The sequence below is a fragment of the Alexandromys fortis genome, unplaced genomic scaffold, assembly GCF_014885135.2.
Source record: "Alexandromys fortis isolate MF-2015 unplaced genomic scaffold, M_Fortis_MF-2015_v1.1 scaffold_6, whole genome shotgun sequence".
Classification (NCBI taxonomy): domain Eukaryota; kingdom Metazoa; phylum Chordata; class Mammalia; order Rodentia; family Cricetidae; genus Alexandromys; species Alexandromys fortis.
The window spans coordinates 12,538,517-12,557,780 of NW_026067902.1; the positions used below are offsets into that span (position 1 = coordinate 12,538,517).

At 43.4% G+C, this 19,264-nt stretch overlaps 1 protein-coding gene across 2 annotated transcripts in view; it reads left to right on the forward strand.

Moving 5' to 3' along the window:
* Positions 1–13,185: 13,185 nt before the first annotated feature.
* The window catches only part of Gabpb1 (GA binding protein transcription factor subunit beta 1), a 54,458-nt gene continuing 48,379 nt past the window's right edge, over positions 13,186–19,264 (forward strand). The window contains exon 1 of one of the 2 annotated variants that reach the window (XM_050133447.1): positions 13,186–14,278. The gene's annotated coding sequence lies outside the window, so the exon portion shown is untranslated. The remainder of the gene's footprint in view (positions 14,279–19,264) is intronic. The other variant, XM_050133431.1, reaches the window with a different exon arrangement.

Below are 19,264 nucleotides of genomic sequence, written 5' to 3' on the forward strand. Positions count from 1 at the left end.
AGTGTTGGATAAATGTACATAGGCTTGGGAGAGAGAAGAAAAAGAGTACAGAGAGTTATTTTAAAAAATTAAAATTTTTTTTTTTTTAGTTTTTCGAGACAGGGTTTCTCTGTGGCTTTGGAGCCTGTCCTGGCACTAGCTCTGTAGACCAGGCTGGTCTCGAACTCACAGAGATCCGCCTGCCTCTGCCTCCTGAGTGCTGGGATTAAAGGCGTGCGCCACCATCACCCGGCTTATCTTTGATTTTTTTTGACTGCAGAGAGACATTTGATTCTAGGGACTGCTAAGTTAAGCCAACACATATATTTCAAAAGTATCTTGAATTCAAAATTTGAGTATAAGGATATGTTGCTTTGGAAAAGAGATTCTTCTTTTGTTTCCACAGAGGATGAGAACCTGTGGATTGCTTCCAGACTAATATGGTTTGATGGACCAAGACCCTCTGAAAGGTTACTGTGAATACCCCCAAAAGAAAATACTTCACCCAATAAGCAGCAGGAAGAAGCTTGGACAGAATTATTCCTATATTTCCAAATATTGTTTATAAATGTTTGTTTACATTTAAAGGGGGATATGCTATAGAGATGGATACTTTGCATTGGTATGGATCTTGGTTTATTGATACGAATTTAAGGTCAATTTTGTTATATGTATATTTCTGCGCCTGATTAAGGTATTGTAATTGTGCAGTTCATTTAAAAATATAATGTGTAATTAAAATATAGGTTAATAGATAATTATTAATCTTGTAGTCATGTTAGTTAGATTTTTTCAGATGGATAGAGATGTATTTCAGATGGATAGGCATTCCTCAAATCTTTCAAAGACTATAGAATATGGCATTTAAAATGTTTTAAGAAGTTAGGACTTTCCATGACAGAAACACATCTGCTCCTGGCAGCACCAATTACTTCAAGATGGGCATCGAAGAGGCTCTTTATGGAGTTTGCTAGCTGTTTGGGCAAGAAATTGCTCTTGCCTAGACTGCTTAACTGGACATGCAGGACCCACAGAGAAATGACTGCTAAACTTGCCTAAAAGAGAGACAAATCCTTCAGGGTTCCTTGCTACATGAAAGAGTCTGCACAACATTCTGCAGGACACAGAAGAAAGTGACTGACAAATTGCCAATATAGGCAGAACTGTCTTTAAAATTTCCTGTGTCATGAAAAAGTCTGCTGAATATATGGGCCTGTAGGCTGAAGATGGATGCCCCAATGATACAGAAGAACTTTGGGTAACTGTTCAGGCAGCGAGATGTCTCTGTCAATTCTAGAGTTTTGGAGGTTGCTTACAATGCACTTCCTGTTTACTAAGGTAATATTATATCCTTCTGGAATCTTTGATGGACTTGAAGAATTTATAGTTATAATTATAGTTTTCCTTAGTTTTGATAAAAATAAAGTAGATATAAATATTGTAACTGTAATTCTTACTTGACACCTGTCTTGTTATATGTAATTTTACTATGTTAAAGTTAAAACCTTCCTTTTTTATTTAAACAGAAAAGGGAAGTGATGTGGGATTTCCCTCTGTATGGTGTGAATACCATTGGTTAATAAAAAGAACTGTCTTGGGCCTGCACAGGGAACAGAAGTAGGCAGGGAAAACTAAACTGAATGTTGGGAGAAGAATGGGCAGAGTCAGAAGCCATGGAGCCACCGCCAGAGTCAGACATGCCAAAACTTTGCCAGTAAGCTGCTGCCATGTGACAATACATAGATTAATAAAAATAAGTTAAATTCATTTGTAAGAGTTAGCCAATAAGAAGCTAGAGTTAATGGGCCAAGCAGTAGTTTAATTAATACAGTTTCTGTGTGATTATTTTGGGGCTAGCTGGGTGGCCAGGGAACCAACAAGCTCCCTCCTCTAACAACAAACGGCCTCCTGCAACAAACCATCATAATGACTTCATGATTAAATCAGTGCTTACTAGTTTGAAAATGCTAGGTGTGATGGTTTGAATGAGAATGCCCCCCCCCCATAGGCTCAGATATTTGAATACTTAGTCCCCAGTTGATGGCACTGTTTGGGTAGGTTTAGGAGGTGTGGCCTTGCTGGAGGAAGTATATCCTTGGGGTTGTTTTGACATTTCAAGCCACATGACATTGCCAGTTCATGCTCTCTGCTTCCTGCTTGTGGTTTAAGATAGAAGCTCTAGATTTGCTGCTCCAGGAATCAAGCCTGCCTGCTGCTATGCTTCCCCACTGTGATGGTCACCTAAGTCTAAATAAACCCTTCTTTCTATAAGCTGTCTTCATTATGGTGTTTTATCACAATAAGAAAGTAACCAATACAGACAGCCTTGGAGAAGTTTACTTGTTCTGTTTTATAAATAAAGCAACAAATTGCAGATATTAGCATATTTGTTTATAACATAGTTTACTAAAAAGTTTAAGCTGATTGTTGGGACCACTTAAAACAAAGATTCATTTCAAAATATCAGTGCTGAGAACATGGCTTGGCCACTGCCAAATCCTCTAAAACAAAACAAAACAAACACCTCTCCTCGAAAACAAAACAAACACATACCTTGCCTCAAATAAGAAACAGTTTATTTTGGAACCACATAGGAGTGGATCATGCTTGGAAACAGACTCAAATTATTCAAAATTCCATGTTTTAACATGGTATCAGTTTCATTCAATTTTTATAGTAATAGATCAAAAACAGTCATAAATCAAAGCTCAAAGCACCCCCCCCTTTTTTCCTAAACAGGGTCTCATGGTGTAGTTCTGGCTGACTTGTAAACTCATAGACATCCACCTGCTTCTGCCTCTGGAATGCTGGGATTAAAGGTTTGAGCCAGCATTATTTTTCTTTCCCCATAGCAGTCTTAAATTGGGTGTGGTGGTACATGCCTTTAATCCCAGCATAGGAAGCAGAAGCGGGAGACCTTTGTATGTTTGAGGGCTACATTAATGAGTCCTTGAGTCAAATACATACACAGTATTCTTCTTCTTCTTCTTCTTCTTCTTCTTCTTCTTCTTCTTCTTCTTCTTCTTCTTCTTCTTCTTCTTCTTCTTCTTCTTCTTCTTCTTCTTCTTCTTCTTCTTCTTCTTCTTCTTCTCCTCCTCCTCCTCCTCCTCCTCCTCCTCCTCCTCCTCCTCCTCCTCCTCCTTTTCCTCCTCCTCCTCCTTTTCCCCCTAGCTTTTCAAGACAGTGTTTCTCTGTGTTGCCCTGAAACTCACTCTGTAGACCAGGCTGGGATCCGCCTGCCTGCCTTTCAGTGACAAAGGTATGTACTACCATGCCCACTAGTACACAGTAGTCTTTAAGGCCTTTTATCTTATGTTCGTTTTCCTAAGTGCATGTATATGCATTACATGTGTACAGGAATCCATAGAAGTGAAATCTCCATGGAAACGGATTTTTAGATAGTTGTGACCTATCCAATATGGATTGTGAGAACCAAACCCAGGTACTCTAAAAGAGGAGCAAGTGGTAATAACTGCTGAAATCATCTCTCCAGTCCCCCAAGACACTTTTAAAATACATTGCTAGAAGCCGGGCGGTGGTGGCGCACACCTTTAAATCCCAGCACTTGGGAAGCAGGGGCAGGCGGATCTCTGTGAGTTCGAGGCCAGCCTGGTCTACAGAGTGAGTGCCAGGACAGGCTCCAAAGCTACAGAGAAACCCTGTTTCGAAAAACAAACAAACAAACAAACAAACAAAACCACACTGCTAGAAACATCTGCTTGTCAGACAGTAGTGACAAGTATCTTTAATCTCAGCATGCAGGCGACAGAGGCTGGAGGATCTCTTTGAGTTTGAGGCCAGCCTGGTCTACAGAGTTCCAGGACAGCCAGGAATACACAGAGAAACCGTCTTGAAAATCCAGCCAAACGATCTGCTTGACAGCTTACAGGAGAGCGGTATTGTCTGCTACAGTTCTCAGGTGTTACCTATGCAGTCCTAGCTTCTGGCCCAGTAGAGGCTAAGGATCTGTTTGTACAGCTCAAAAGGATTTACATTAGGCTACACACAGAGGTAGGCAATAAATTGTTTAGGAGGGCTAAGAAAGCAAGGAAACTTGGTCCAGGGTCTGTTTATTTCTATTTTCCACAGTTGAAATTCTAGTTTGACAATTCATCTTATAGAATGTTTAAAGCATGTGTGACACCCCCGCCCCCAGGGGGACTTTAGTTAATATTGCACAAGATGTCCAACAGAGACGGGTGATCAGGTGCTGCTTTTGCTGACCCAATATTACTTCTGTAGGCCTTGGATCAAGAAGCAATTTCCACTTTTAAGTGTTAATATTTTATTGGGTCTTGAGGTGTACACTTTTAATCACAGCACTTGGGAGGCAGAAGCAGGCTGATATCTGTGAATGTGAGGCTATCTTCTGTGAGTTCAAGTACTGCACAGGAAACCATCTTGAAGCTCCCTAACCCGCACCCCAATTATAAGTATTATTTTTATATGACTTCAGTTGGTGTGGTGATTCTTTTGGTTGGTGTAGACAAAGTAACTGAAAACCTTCTGGAAGCAATTCACTACTCTAGATGCCATTAGGAAATTCTGGGACTCCTGGGAGGAGCTAAAAATATTAGTATGGGGAGTTTGGAAGAAGTTAATTCTACTCTTCATCTGTCAGTTTGAGGGTTTCAAAACTTCAATGTAGTCAGTAATTGCTGATGTGGTCAAGTAGCAGGAGAGCTAACAGCGGAGTCTGAGGCTTAGACAGAAATTCTACTAAGAGATTAGCAAAGGAAGCGATTTCTTTCTTTGTTGGCTCCCATAAGCTCACATAGAACAGCACTACTAGTAGATGTGGCTTTGCTGGAGGAAGTGTGTCACTGTGGGGGTGGGCCTTGAGATTTCCTTTGCTCAAGCTCCACTCTGTAACATAGTTCACTTCCTGTAGCCTGGAACAAGGATGCTCAGCTCCTTCTCCAGCACCATGCCCGTCTGCATGCCACCATGTTGCACTATGCTAACAGACTAAACCTCTGAGAATGGAAGCCACCCCAATTGAATGTTTTTCCCTTTATAAGAGTTGCTATGGTCATGGTCTCTTCACAGCAATAGAAACCCTACGACACCATGATCATAAAGGTGGTTTTCCCACTGCAGTCTGGATGTGCTGACTTCCCCTCAGTGTGGAAAATTTGATCGCATAAGCTGTGGCAGCGAGGACTGCATTTGTCCTGTCTCTTACAAAAAATAAAATACTTTTAAAATCACACTCACATATTTTGGGGGACAGGCATGCACATACCATGGTACACCCGTGACAGTTGGGGGACAACTCACAGGAGTCCGTTCTCTTCTACCAGATGTGACACGGGGCTCAAACTCAGGCCATCAGACTTGGTGGCAAGTGCCTTGACCAGCAGAGACATCTCACTACCTGTTGTTTGGCGGTTTCCTCCAGGATTTGCTTAATCAAATGGGGCATCTTATTCAGAAACAGGAGGTTTCCAGGGAGCTGAAACAATATGATGTTCTAAGAGGAGGTAAAACATTCCATACTGCAGGGAAGTTTATTAATCTGAGGAAGGAAAAAAAAAAAAACTCAAATAGCTTCAGGAAGTTTCTGAGACCAGTTAAGGTTCACTAGGCTCCTTCCTCCCTCTGTGTAGGTAAGCAGTGGAGACTGCCGAGAAACATTCTTAGACAAGCCAAGCTGCCTAGAACAGTGGGTCTCAACTCGTGGGTTATGACGTAGCAATAAAAAATAAGTGTATGGTTGGAGATTGATTCCTAAGACCATTACAAATACGTATTTTCCAATGGCCACAACCCACAGGTTGAGTAGGAGAATCTCAGTTAAGGAATATTGCTTAGAAGAAGCAGAGACCGGTTAAGCTAGGTATTTAGAACAACTGGACTACCTGGAAAGGACACTCACCAAGCTGGTGAGGTGCCTACAGGCTCTGCAGTGTGCCTCCGGTTCCCAGCTTTTGTCAACTGTCTCCCACACTGGGATAGGATTTGGGTAATATAGTTATCTTTGAGCTATTTCTGCTCCTGTAAATCAGCCTAATAAAACTCTGTTGTTCACCAACTTGGACTTTGGTGGTACCCTTCCTATGGTCTGCCATGTTCCCCTAGTGAGCAGACATTTGCTCATGTCTCCCCAGGAAGTTACACAAATCACCCCAGAAAATAGTTTCTTAAGATGGATTCTGTTTCTGTTGACGATGCTATGAATACTATCAAAAGGATAACAAAGGATTTAGAATATTAAATAACTTGTCGTTGTTTTTCTTGGTCATTGTGTGTTGTGAGATGTTTTACTCTTTTGGCTTTTTGGGGAGCCCAGCTCCCAAGTAAATCCCACACACAGAGGCTTATTATTATTACTTATGAATGCCCAACCTTAGCTTGGTTTGTTTCCTGTCAGCTTTCTTAAATTATCCCGACTACCTTTTGCCTCTGGGCTTTATCTTTCTCTACCTCTGTATACCTTTACTTCTTTCTCTATGGATTGCTGTGTAGTTGGGTGGCTGGCCCCTGGTACCCTCCTCTCCTTGTTTTCTGGCTCTTTCTTTTCTCTCTTTTTTTTTTCTCTCTGCTTGCCAGCCCCACCTATCCTTGCTCCTGCCTCTCAATTGGCTGTTCATTTCTTTATTAGGACCATCAGGTGTTTTAGACAGGCACAGTAACAGTTTCACAGAGGTAAACAAAAGTAACACACCTGAAAATATTCCCCAACAACTGTGATCAAATACATGACAAGAGACAAATTAATGGAGGTGAGGTTTATTTTGGCTACATCTTGGCAGGGAAAGCATGGTAGTGGGAGCCACTCTTGGCTGCCGCAGAAATATGAGGTACTGGTTCATGTCTAAGCAGATCAGGAAGCAGACAGGACAGGAAGCGGGGCTGGGCTATAAATATGAAAGCTTGCTCCACCCCCTCAACCAGCACTTCCTCTAGCTAAGCTCTGTCTTCTAAATGTTCAACAACTTCTTAAAACAGCACACTAGCTGGAGACAAAGTGTTCAAACATTCGGACTTGTGGGGAGTAGTTTACATCTAAACCTCAATGCTTGCTAGAGCAGCAGCAAGGTTCTACTGTGAGCAAAATGCTATACGAGAGTATCCCATGCTGCAGGAGTCGGGGAGGTAGCTCAGTGGGTGAAGTGCTTGCTATGAAAATATGAGGGCCTGGGTTTGGAGACCAATCCAGAATTCCAGGTGAGGACTTTCAGACCCATTCTGCCTATCAGCCACCCAAACCCTGTGCTGCCCAGGTACTATGTGGAGTCTGACACAGATCTCAAGAGCACCCCCACCAGATCCACTCCACCAATCTGCCTACCTAACAGCCACCCCACCCACCATGATGCCCCAGTACTGTATGGAAGATGACCTGGAACTCCAGGTGTGGACCACCAGAGCCAGTTTGCTGCCACACCTACATCAAGATACCTCGGTACCATGTGACATGCTGTGTCTCTGACCCAAGATATGAACTTCAGTGTGGCCTCCACTTAACCCCCTTCCACTGGAGGAAGTTGTGACATCCTGTGCCCCACACCCACAGAGCACTGCCCACTCCAAATATGACCCCATCCCCTGCCACCCAAGGACCACCTGCAGAAGTCAGTCAGCCCTTTATAGATTTGATGATCAGCAGCAAGAACCTTATAAGCCTACAGAAGTCTTACTCCCAGTCTCAGAAGTTACATCCATCCCTACCTGAGCTGAGAACACTTCTGCTGAGCACCCCCAGCAGGCTTATTTTTTCTGATACCCCATTTGCATATAAACACAGAGTGGCCCCAATAATCACTACTAAGATCCCTTGGCTGGACCACAATCTGACAAGCTGTGGTAACAGCAAACAAAGATCCAAACACCAACTCATGGAAGGCGAGACAAGATATCCCCAGCAAACAACACTTCCAATGACCCAAGCCTAGACGCCCAGGCTCCATCTCTAAAACACAAACAATGTGAATAGCCAAGACAACATGTCTCCTCCAGAAGTGAGTATTCCCAGAGCAATGTTCCCGGACAGAAGCAACTTAGCTAATGCATGAAAATGCCCAAATGAGAACAGAAAACATAAGCAAGTGAACAAAATAATGAAACAACTCAAGATATGAAAGTGGAATTTAATAAAAAGAATTTCTGAAGAAAAGCCAAAATGAAATTAACTCGGGAAGTCAAACAAAAAGATCAAAGAAATGTATTCCTGACAGATTAGATTGGGTGGAAGAAAAATTATCAGGTTGCACAGACAAGGCAGAGGAAATAAATCTAAGAGTAAAGGAAAATGTTAAAAACAAAAGACAAAACAGAATCTGTGGGAAATCTGGGACACTATTAAAGACCAAACCCCAGCACTCAGGAGGTGGGGGCAGGTGGATCTCTGAGTTTGGGACCAGTCTGGTCTATAAGTCGAGTTCCAGGACAGCCGAGGCTACAAAAAGAAAACCTGTCTCATTATAAAGACCAAATCTATGAATAACAGGTATAGGGGAATGCAGGTCAAAGATACAGAAAATATTTTCAGCAAAGTCATAGAAGAAAAAGGTTCAAGAGGCATACAGAATAACAGAACCAGAAAAGAAACTATCCAGTCGCATACTAAAGCAAAGGATACTGAAAGTAATAAGAGAGACCAAGTACGCATAAAGACAGGCATACCAGATCAATGCCCAACTTCAATGGAAGCTTTTAAAGCCAGAGGACTTGGTTCTACAAGTTCCAAGAGACCACAGATGCCAGCTAAGACTACTATACAAGAAAACTATCAGTCATAACCAAAGGAGAAAGGAAACATTTCTATGATAAAAACAGATTGAAGGAATTTATGTTCACTAAGACAGCTGTAAAGAGGATATTAGAAGAAATACTTCAGTCTGAGGAGAGGATTAAACATACCCAAGGGGGCACATACGTAATCCCAGAACAGCTAATCAACACAAGTTTAAGAAAACATTACAGTCACACAAAATAACAGGAATTAATAAACACTGCTGAACAAGTCTTAGTATTAATGGTTTTAATTCTCCAATAAAAAGCAGACTAATAGATTGGATTAGAAAATGGGATCCATTGTTTTACTGCCTCCCAGAAACACACCTCACCATCAACAACAGACACCTCCTTAGGGTAAAGGGACAGAAAAGGCATGCTGTACAAACAGACCCGAGCGGCCGGCAGGTGCAGCTATTCTAGTACCTGACAAAATGGACTTAGACTACCATTTGTTCCCCTAAGTTCACTGGGGAATCTTTTGAAGGTGGCAGTTTCACATTCTCTCTGAAGAATGTACTGTTTCTTTGTGTAAGGGAACCCCCTAGATCCCTGGGCAGAACTAGAGGCCTGTTTGGAATCCCGACTCTAAGACGTAGGTTCTTGGTGATTTGAGGCAAGTTATTAAGCACAATTCCTCACAGGAAATTAATCCTAATAATAATACCTGTTCCGCAGAATTATTTTGAGCACTGAATGAGACACTGTATTTACAGGCTATACATAGTGGCTGGCATTTAATAAACAGCTGCTAGGGGTCTGGGAGGACGGGTCAGCAGTTAAGAGCACTGGCTGTTCTTTCAGAGGACCAAAGTTCAAGTACCAGCACCCACATAGCAGCTCATGACCATCTATAACTGCAGTTCTAGAGGATCTGACACCTTCTTCTGGTCTCCCCAGGCACCAGGCATGAACAGAGACATACATGCAGGCAAAACACCCATATATATAAAATAAAGTTTTAAAAAGTGTCAGCTATATAGTTTTGTTTTTATGCAGTTCTCTGGGTCCATATGGAAGAATATGAGATATTCTTTTATTAAGAACAGTTGTCATTATAAAGTACAAAAAACTTAGATTTAGCGTCTTCTGAAAACTTGATCCTTCTCATCCTCTTCACGATATTACAAAAATGCTCTGAAAGGCTGGGGTGTAGCTTGGTTAACAGAGACCCTGGCATGCACTAGGTTCTAGATTTGATCCCCTGCACCTCCATATGTAGTGGTGCATGCCTGTCATCTGCTTGAGAGGTGGGGACTAGAAGATCAGGAATTGAAGGCCATTCTTGGTTACAAAGCAGCCAGTCTTGGCTACATAAGTCCTCCTTAAAAAAGCAAAATGCTGGGTAGTGGTAGCACATGTCTTTAATCCCATCACTTGGGAGGCAGAGGCAGGCAGATCTCTGTGAGTTTGAGGTCAGTCTGGTCTACAGAGTGAGTTCCAGGAAAGCCAGAGTTTTTACACAGAGAAAACCTGTCTCAAAAAGCCAAAACCAAAATCAAACCAAAACAAATAACCAAACAAATAGAGAGCTATGTCTATAAAACAAAAATTATTAGAAAAGGGGAATAAAAACAAAACCCCATGAAGCAGCCAGGAGTGGTTGTGTACGCCTTTAATCCTAGCACTCAGAAGGCAGAGGCCAACCTGGTCTATAGAGCAAGTACCAGGACAGCCAGAGAAACCCTGACATGGAAAAACCAAAAAACCACGCAACAATACAGCTCTGGAGGGTACATTTATGGATATTAATCTCTATTCCACACTTCTGAACTCTTTACTTTCTTAAATGTCTTGGGTGGCAACAAAGGGAGGGTCTGCAGATTGGCACTAACTAATGGATTAGACTTTTGTTCTAGAAGAACTAAGCTAAAACTGAATTTCATAAAGTCAAAACAATGGAATGAAACATTGGTTTTAGGAGTCACCAGATGGCCACCCCGTGGCCTCTTTCTAGTCTTAAATACAACGTGGCTCAAACACCACACGGGTCAGGGTTTCACAATCCTTTAGCTTAGCATTCAAGGCTTTCTGGTAAACTTCTTTTGGTAGTGCTATGGATACTCAGTGCCTTGCACTGACAGGCAGGCACTCTACTGCTGAGCTGTATTCTCAGCCTTCAGAACAACTTTTCTTCTCCCGCCCCCTTTTCGAGACAAGGCCTATCCACATAGTTCTGACAGTCCTGGAACTCACTATGTAGACAAGGCTGGCCTCAAACTCAAAGAGATCTGCCCACCTCTGCCTCTCAAGTGCTAGGATTATTCAATTTAAATCTGATTAATCTAGAAATTTATTTTCAAAACTTTAACTTCATCTTACAGTTAAAATAAGCATGGCTTAATGTCTGGAACCAAGAGGATAGATAAATCAACTTTTCAAGATTAAATTTTATGAAATCAAGGTATTGAGATAAGCTTTAACTATAATTTATACACTAGATTTCAAATAGCAAGAAAAGGAATGTAAAACATTAAACTATATTTTATATCACATATAATATTGGCATATATTTCAAGAAGACTTTAATTTCACATTTTTTATGCAACTACTGCAAAATTATATGTAGCTTATATTTCTACCCAATAGTGGCAGCTTAGGCAGCCATACTCAACGCTTGATTCTTCCTTCCCTCGCTCCACTTCACGAACATACAGATTATGTCTAATATCAGCTGTTTTTTGGCTTCATCTGCTTTCTCCATCTCTACTGCCATGCCCATGCTGCTCCATTCCTTAAGGCTTTCAGTGACTTCTTCTGACCAAAGCTGTGGACTTTTCTTTCCTTCCGTCCCTTCTTTGTTCCCCTCCACTCCCGTCACACTGACCTCGTGTTTGACCTCCCTTTGGATTCCACAAACTGCCCTAACTTCTTCCCAGGCAGGGCCTAGTGCAGACCAAACTTCAGCTGTCTGCATCCTCACCCGGAGAGCTACTTTATTCAGCTGCTCTTCTATTTTCCTTGTGAAACTACTATGGGACATTATTTCTCGTCTTTGTTTTAAATCCTTAGTCTCTCTTCCCTTCAACAGAAATGGGAGCAGAAGCCATGTTCTTCCTTGCTACTTTTATCTTTTCTAGCACAGAGAATGGTATCAGGTAGAATGGGCGCTCCAACTTAACTGCTGATTAGACGGGCCTGCAGGCTGTACGTGGTTAACAGAAGCTTCACCTTCCCGAGCACACATTCCTCTCCCTTAGCGTCTACTGGCAGTGAACGCATCACCCTCCTTCTGGTACTCCTCTGACACACAAGAGAGTCATCTGTGACATCTCTTCCAGACATTCTCATCCAGTCAAGCAAATTCTCCGAATTCTCAATCAGTTGTGGTTTTCTTCATTTCTACTTGTGACTACCTCAACCCAAGTCATTATTGCCTTCCAAATTACTCTTTCTCATGCCTTGGACTTTTTTTGTTGTTGTTGAACAGTTACGAAAGATATCAGTTCATTCATTCACATAACATTAGAGGCTGTCACTAAGCCTCCACAGGTACATCTCTGGGAATGCTTAAAATGACACCTTTTTTACTCAGTCTCCCCGTGCTTGCCTCTTAAACTTTTGCATTATTGTTTCTTTGGCTGGAGAGCCTTCACCAATCAATCCCCTTATTAAAGAGAATTGTTTCTGAGGACCCCTTTGATTCCTCCTGTCCAGGTTAGTCTGTGTTATCTCCCTTGGAAACCACATCAAATTTGGCAACATTTCTGCATCATAATCACCGATGATGTATACTTGTCTATATCCTATTGCACAACAAAAGCAATATTCTGTGGCAATCATTAAATATTTACTCCAAATGTTATGGGAAGGCGTGACAATCTGAAAAACCTTAACAGCTAGACGTATAGACACACACCTTTAATCCCAGCAACTGGGAGGCAGAGGCAGGTGGACCTCTTTTGAGTTTGAGCTTAGCCGGGTCTACATTTTGAGTTCCAGGACAGCCAGAGCGTCACATAGTGAGATTCTGTCTCATGAAAAAAAATTAAACACGCAAAACAATAAAATATTAAATCAAAAGAAAAAAAAAAGCACCCGACTATGGCCCCCATAGTTTACTTTGCTATGCTCTAGTTAAGTCACACTGACTAGGAACTTTCACCATATTAGTAAAAAGGGCAAGCGGAGACACAATGATTACGTATTTGAGGACACACACACACACACTACTTGGATCTCATTTAAGCCTTTTTGCTCTTAGGATAAATTGCCGAAGTGCCTCAGATATTCCCATTCCTAGACACCAGATGCCAAAAGTTCCAAGAGTAGTGGACTTCCCTGTTAAACATACCAAAGTGTAGCTTTGGAAATCTCGTGTAAGTTAAAATTTATAAGGCTTTTTCTTCACGAATCACTATCTCCCAATAAACTCTTGGCACATTAAAAATGGAATTAAAGGCGTGCGCCACTACCGCCCGGCTTTAATTCCATTTTAAATGTACCAAGAGTTTATTGGGAGGCAGAGGCAGGCGGATCTCTGTGAGTTCGAGGCCAGCCTGAGCTAGTTCCAGGACAGGAACCAAAAAAGCTAGAGAAACCCCGTTTCGAAAATAAAAAGGAACTCAACACCAGGTGTAGCACACGCCTTTAATCTCAACAATCCGGAGGCAGAGGCAGGAGGATCTCTGAATTCAAGGTCACTCTGGACTACAAACTGAGCTCCAGGTCAGCCAGTGCTGTTAGAGAGATTCTATCTAGGAAAAAAAAAATCTTGACAATGCAGACACGGCGGTGACACTCTTACATTAAAAAAAAAAAAAAAAACCGCAGAAACATCCTCATCACACACGAGCAGTTTACGCCAGGAAAAGAGTACACTTTTGTTCCTGCACTGGCACCTAAGCTAGCAACTCCGGGTCTACTTTCCTGGACCACTTTAAGGTAAATCCTAGGTTCCTAGCTGCCCTTCCGCCTGCCGGGAATCTACTACAACACCCCACGAGCAAGTTTAAGCCTCAAGCGGCCCGCAGTCACTGCGATTCACGTGTCATGCCGGGGAGAAAGGACGCTCAGCACACGCACCCCAGTTCCCACACATCCCGCCCCACGGCGCGGCGTGAACCCCCGGCCGCGCACATGGCCTCCGCAGCGCTCACCCCGCTGCCGCGCAGGCGCCGGGCGAGCCGGGACTTGCGGTCGCTCAGTGGATCATTCCGCCACAGCCTTTGTGTGGCCGAGCGCTAGAAATGGCTTATTTCCTTTCTCTCTGTTTAAAGTCAAAACCAGACCCTTTCGTCCCTTTCTCCCGCCGGAACGGGGCCCGGGGAGGGTGGCGGCAGGTCTGCTCCCGGGGGCAGTGGGGCGGAAACCGGCGCGGGCTGGCCAGGCCTCCGCAGGCATGCTGGGAGCTCGCCCGCCGTGTCCCTCCGCGCCGACGGGGACTTTTCGGTGGGGATTTTGGGCGCCGACCAGACGCGGCATTTTCGGAAAATAGCGCCCTGTGCAGCGAAGCGCTCTGTGTGTGGCGGGGCCGCGTCAGCCCTGCCGGCTCCGAGGCGCCTCGGTCCCCGCACCTCCTCCCGCTGCTCCCCCGCCGCCGCTCCCGAAGCTTTTCCAGGTCAGTGCGGGTCTGTGTAGGGCCCTGTTACCACCGGATGTGGAAGTTGATCTCTTCGCTGGTAAAAAATAATTCCACTTCCCCCGGAACCCAGATCATCCCCGCGATTTCCTGTTTATTGCATTAAGGCGCCGGGTTTCCGGGGCTCCCGGCCCCGCTCGTTTGGCGGGGGTCGGCGGGGTCGGCCTGGGTGTCCGCGCTGCCGCCGCCGCGCTTTGTCCGCCCGGCGCTTGGCTTCTGGGAGGGGCGGCAGACATGGTGGCGGCCGCCGCCCCCTCCTCGGCCAGGCGCCGCGGCCTCCTGCGGTCCCCACGGGCCGGGGCTGCGGTGGGGTCGCCATGGCCGTGGGGATCCGGGCCGGTGGGGCGGGCGGCTGGAAAGGCGGCGCGGCCTCCGCCCGCTCCTTTGTCTCGGGGGCCTGAACACCGGGCCGGGCCGGGCCGACGACCAGCGGGAAGGCCGGACCGGGCCGCTCCGTCGCTCTGGGGCCCACGGACGGGGTCGGGGGGCGCTCGGGTCTCGGCGGGAGAGCCGGCCCGGGGCAGGGTAGACTGGAGAGCCCTGGAGGGACGGAGCCTGCCAGTCTCAGTGGTCGAGGCTTTTGCCCCCAGAGACTTGGCTGCCGGAACCCACGCGAGCGGGGGTGCGGGAAAGAAGCCGCGAGTTTTCGTCGGGTCATCTCATGTCTGGGCACAGATCGGTGTTGAGTGTGCTGTTGTGAACCTCTCCCACTGTGTTGAAGCCTCGTGCCTAGCTCCAAATGGGCATCTCCGAAATGAAAGCGAAGGATGGCACGGGCCTAATTGCTGTGTTTTCCCTTGAAGCTTTTGCTTTAAGTCCGTTTGGATTGTGTCTAGCAGACACATCTGTTTAAAGCAGGGGCGAGACCACAGAACTTCCTAAAGAGAGCTTCAGAGCGTGGAAATAGTTTTAAGTTCCTTCTGCAGACACTGGTGTGCTGTCTCTTCAGGCGAGTTACTTTGTGAAGTGTAATTTTTATCTGGACAAAACGCTGGTGTACTTTTCCTTGTGAAGTAGTTGCCATTCCAGAATTTAAAACGCACTGAATTTACTATACGGAAGATATTACCTGATAGAGATTCACCCAGGTTAATTTAACTTTAACTGATAGAATTTGTCTCAGCCTTTCAGACTCTATGGCTTTGTATCTTAAGGGAACTAATAACTGTTATCCCTTTATTCATTTTTCTTTTGTGAAAAGTCAAAAGTTGTTTCATGTGTTAACTCATGGTTTAGGCAAGAGACACATTGTTCTGCATTTTTGCAAATCTTTTTTAGTGCCTAAACAGAAAAGAGGTTTTTGAATCTATTTTGCATGGAGTCTTATGTGCTATCACACCACATAACCACTGGAAAACACCGTACATCACGCATTTTTTCTTTATCCTGTTTTCGCCGTGTAAGTACAATCAGGATACTGTACAAGACAAACTTTTAAAAACCATGAATGAGAAGAATGATTCAGAGATTCCTGAATTTTGGGAGAGAGGGCTCTAACTTTTTAAAAGATGGGGATTAAGATACGTAAGCATTACAAAGATTCTAATTTACCGATAGTCTTGAAGTCTCAGGAACATTTGGAACTAGTTCAAGTGACAAGACAGACAATAATGCGAATTTACAAGTACATCTACTGTGCTTGTAAAGACCTGTGCATCAGTGTTCTTTTCAGCACTGTAGAGCTCAGACTTGAGTTGAAGGTGAGACTTTTACTGAAACAAAGCATAAGTAATATGCATATATAATTTGCATATATAAGCCCTTAGCTTTTTTTCTGAGTCAGTTTGGGTTTCCTAGGTGTGGGTGATGAATGTGTAAAATTTCAAGATGAGTTGAGCCTACTGGTTTTGGAAGGAAGCTGAGTTTGCAGTGGTTTCTTGTGACCTCTAGTCCGAATCTGTCAGTTGGCCTTTCTCTGCTGTTCATCAACAGGAAGCATCTGGCCATTCTTTATGTAATTGTCAGAAAGTGCCAGGTACATTTTCAATGTGTGCTATTCATATAAAAAAAAAAAGATTGGGTCCTAGTTAATTTTACTTGATTTTGATTGTTTCCCCCCCTTTCCTGGCATTAAAAAAAACTTTTTAAAGTATCTCATCAGGTAACAGGTAAGGCAAACATTACTCAAAATATGTCACATAAAATTTTAAGTCAGAAATTCATTTTTGAGGGAACTGGAGTTTCTTTCAAGTTGCCTATGGCAGTAAATGCACCACTGGGGTCCAGCCCTTATTTCACATTGGAGCCTGTTAGCACTTGAACATCTAGGAATTTGTTTATAGATCACCAACTACTATTTGACCCTGTGTACGATAGTAGTGATCAAATTAAGGTCTTTCGTATCTCTGTCTTCTAAACTTTGGTGTGTGTGTGTGTATGTTGGGACCCTTTCAAGTCTTCTGTCTAGTTTATAGAATATATAATTATAAACTTTTTTATTTGAAGTCAGGTAGCTTTCCAGTGACCCCATGGCTTTATAACTAATAGATAAGTTTCTGTAGCATTAATGTCTCAACTTTGGGTCAGTGATAATTAGCATTTTATTTTATCCCTGTAGAAGATACATTAGTGTCAGAAGAAATTAGAATTAGGACCTGTTTGTGTCCTCCGAACATGAGCACTCTATTGTCTGAAAAGGTCGGTGCATCTTTATTTGGGCTGCTTATGTTTATGACACTGGAGTAGAGACTTAGGCTGTAAGTAATTTCTCCAAAGATAAATCCTGATTTTATCTTGATGTAATAAAGGTGTGAAGAGTACCAGTTGAAGCATTATTGATAACGAGCAGTTGCTGACTCTTCTTGTGTGCCACAGTTGCCTTCTTTGTACAGTAGGGATCATTCTAGCACCTATTGTGGTGGTAGGGATCATTAAATGATTTAGTACATATATAAAGTGTTTTTCAAACGTCCTAATGCTGTGATGCTTTGAACAGTTCCTCAGGTGCTAACCCCCAACCGTAAAATTATTTTTGTTGTTACTTCATAACTGTAATTCTGTTACTGTTATGAATTGTAATGTAAATGTTTGTTTTCTGATGGTCTTAGGCAACCCCTGTGAAAGGATCGGTTGTCTCCTAAAGGGGTTGTGACTCCAGGTTCAGGACCACTGCCTTAGATAGTTAATAGATCAGTAAGTTTTTTTAATTTTTAGTTTTTTTTTTTTTTTTTTTTTTTAAGCAGAGTCTCCATTTAACCTCAATTTGCCCCAAACTCACCACGTACTCCAGACTGACCTTGAGTTTGCCATAATCCCCTTGCTTCATCCTTTCAGGTGCTGAGATTACAGGCGTGAGTCACATGCCCAATCTAGTGTTCATAGTTATCATGGGGTCTCAGCCCCACCATTCAGAACCCGCTGAATCAGTAATCTTGGAATTCGTCTGCATGTGAATGCACATGTGCACACCAATATCCACATATATTTGTGTGCATATATGCAAAAATAATAATGTTATGTAACCTCTGGAAGGAGTCCAATACAGTATCCCTTTTCAATTTGCTTACTTGTGTGTGGGTGAAAGAGGCCCATGCCACTTGGAGATTTACAGATTTGGGAGCCATTTTACTAGGATCAAACTCAGGACTGGCATGGTGGCAGAGATCTTTGCCCTGGGGCTGGAGAGGTGTCTGGTTGAGAGCACTCGCTGCTTGTTCAGAACATTCAAGTTCAGTTTCCAGCACCTTGTCGCGTAGCTCACAGCTGCTTATAATTCCAGTTCTAGGGGATCTGACCCCACTCTTCCGAACACTCACGGGATGTGTACATCCTGTTCCTGTGCATCACACACAGTAAAAAAGACCCTTTACCTACTGAGCCACCTCAATAGCCACTGTGCTTCTGTCTTTTAAATTAGATACTGTAATTTTATTATACAATGCAGTATCTTTTTCTAGAAGAATCTTGAGTGTCTCTATTAAAGTTAGGTGTTTCAGTCTCATTACACTAGAGAGGTAGGCTACTGTTAACCCTTGTAGTATATCTAATAGTGATTCTTCAAAAGAAGTGAGTGGGAGGGGTACCATGATACTGCTTTCTAACATAACCCCCTCCCATTTGGTAGAGAAGTAGCTACTAAGGCCATAAAATTACAGTATTGGACACTATTTAAGGTCAGTTTCTTTCATGATAGTAAACCTATCTGTTGGGTGTGGTAGCACATGCCTTTAATCCAAGAGCTGGGGAAGAAGAGGTCTCTTGAGTTCAAGACCAGCCTGGTCTACAGGGTGAGTTCCAGGACAGCCAGGGCTACCCAGCGAAACCCTGTCTCAGTCGTCCCCCGCCCCAAATGAAACAAAACAAAACAAAATTGGATGTGTAGCTGCCTTGCTCTATCTATCTCCCTTGTGTCTATAGCACTTATATCTAAGAGGAAACGGTGGTGCATAAATGATTTGAAAATTTTCCTTTATATCCAAAATGGTTTATGTAAAATCTTTGACCTTTACCCATGTGACTAATTATTCTTTCCATTCATAGGGACCCCCACTGTCTTTCCCTTAATACTGTGGTCTGAATGTGTCCTCCTGAAATTCATGTTGAACTCAATCTTCAAGATGATGGTTTGGGGAGACTAGATGATGAATGTAAAGCCTTTATACATGAGATTAGTGCCTTTCAGAAGAGACTGCAGACAGCCAGTTTGTGGTGACACCCACCTTTAGCATTTAGCAGGCAGAGGCAGGTGGATCTCTGTGAGTGAGGCCAGGCTGGTCTACTTAGTTCCAGAACAGTCAGGGAGGGCAACACAGAGAAAACCCTGTCTGCAAAAACAAAAACAACAAAAAAAGAATGCTGTTGATCTGTTGACCCATACCACTGTGATCTTGGACTTTGTCCTGTAGGGCTATGAGAGATACACTTCTCTTCTTTGCAAACACCCAGAGAGAGCAGTTTGTTTGTGTAGCTCACACTGAGACAGTTTTGTCTAGTGAATTTGGACATTAGTCACTTTCATATTTACTG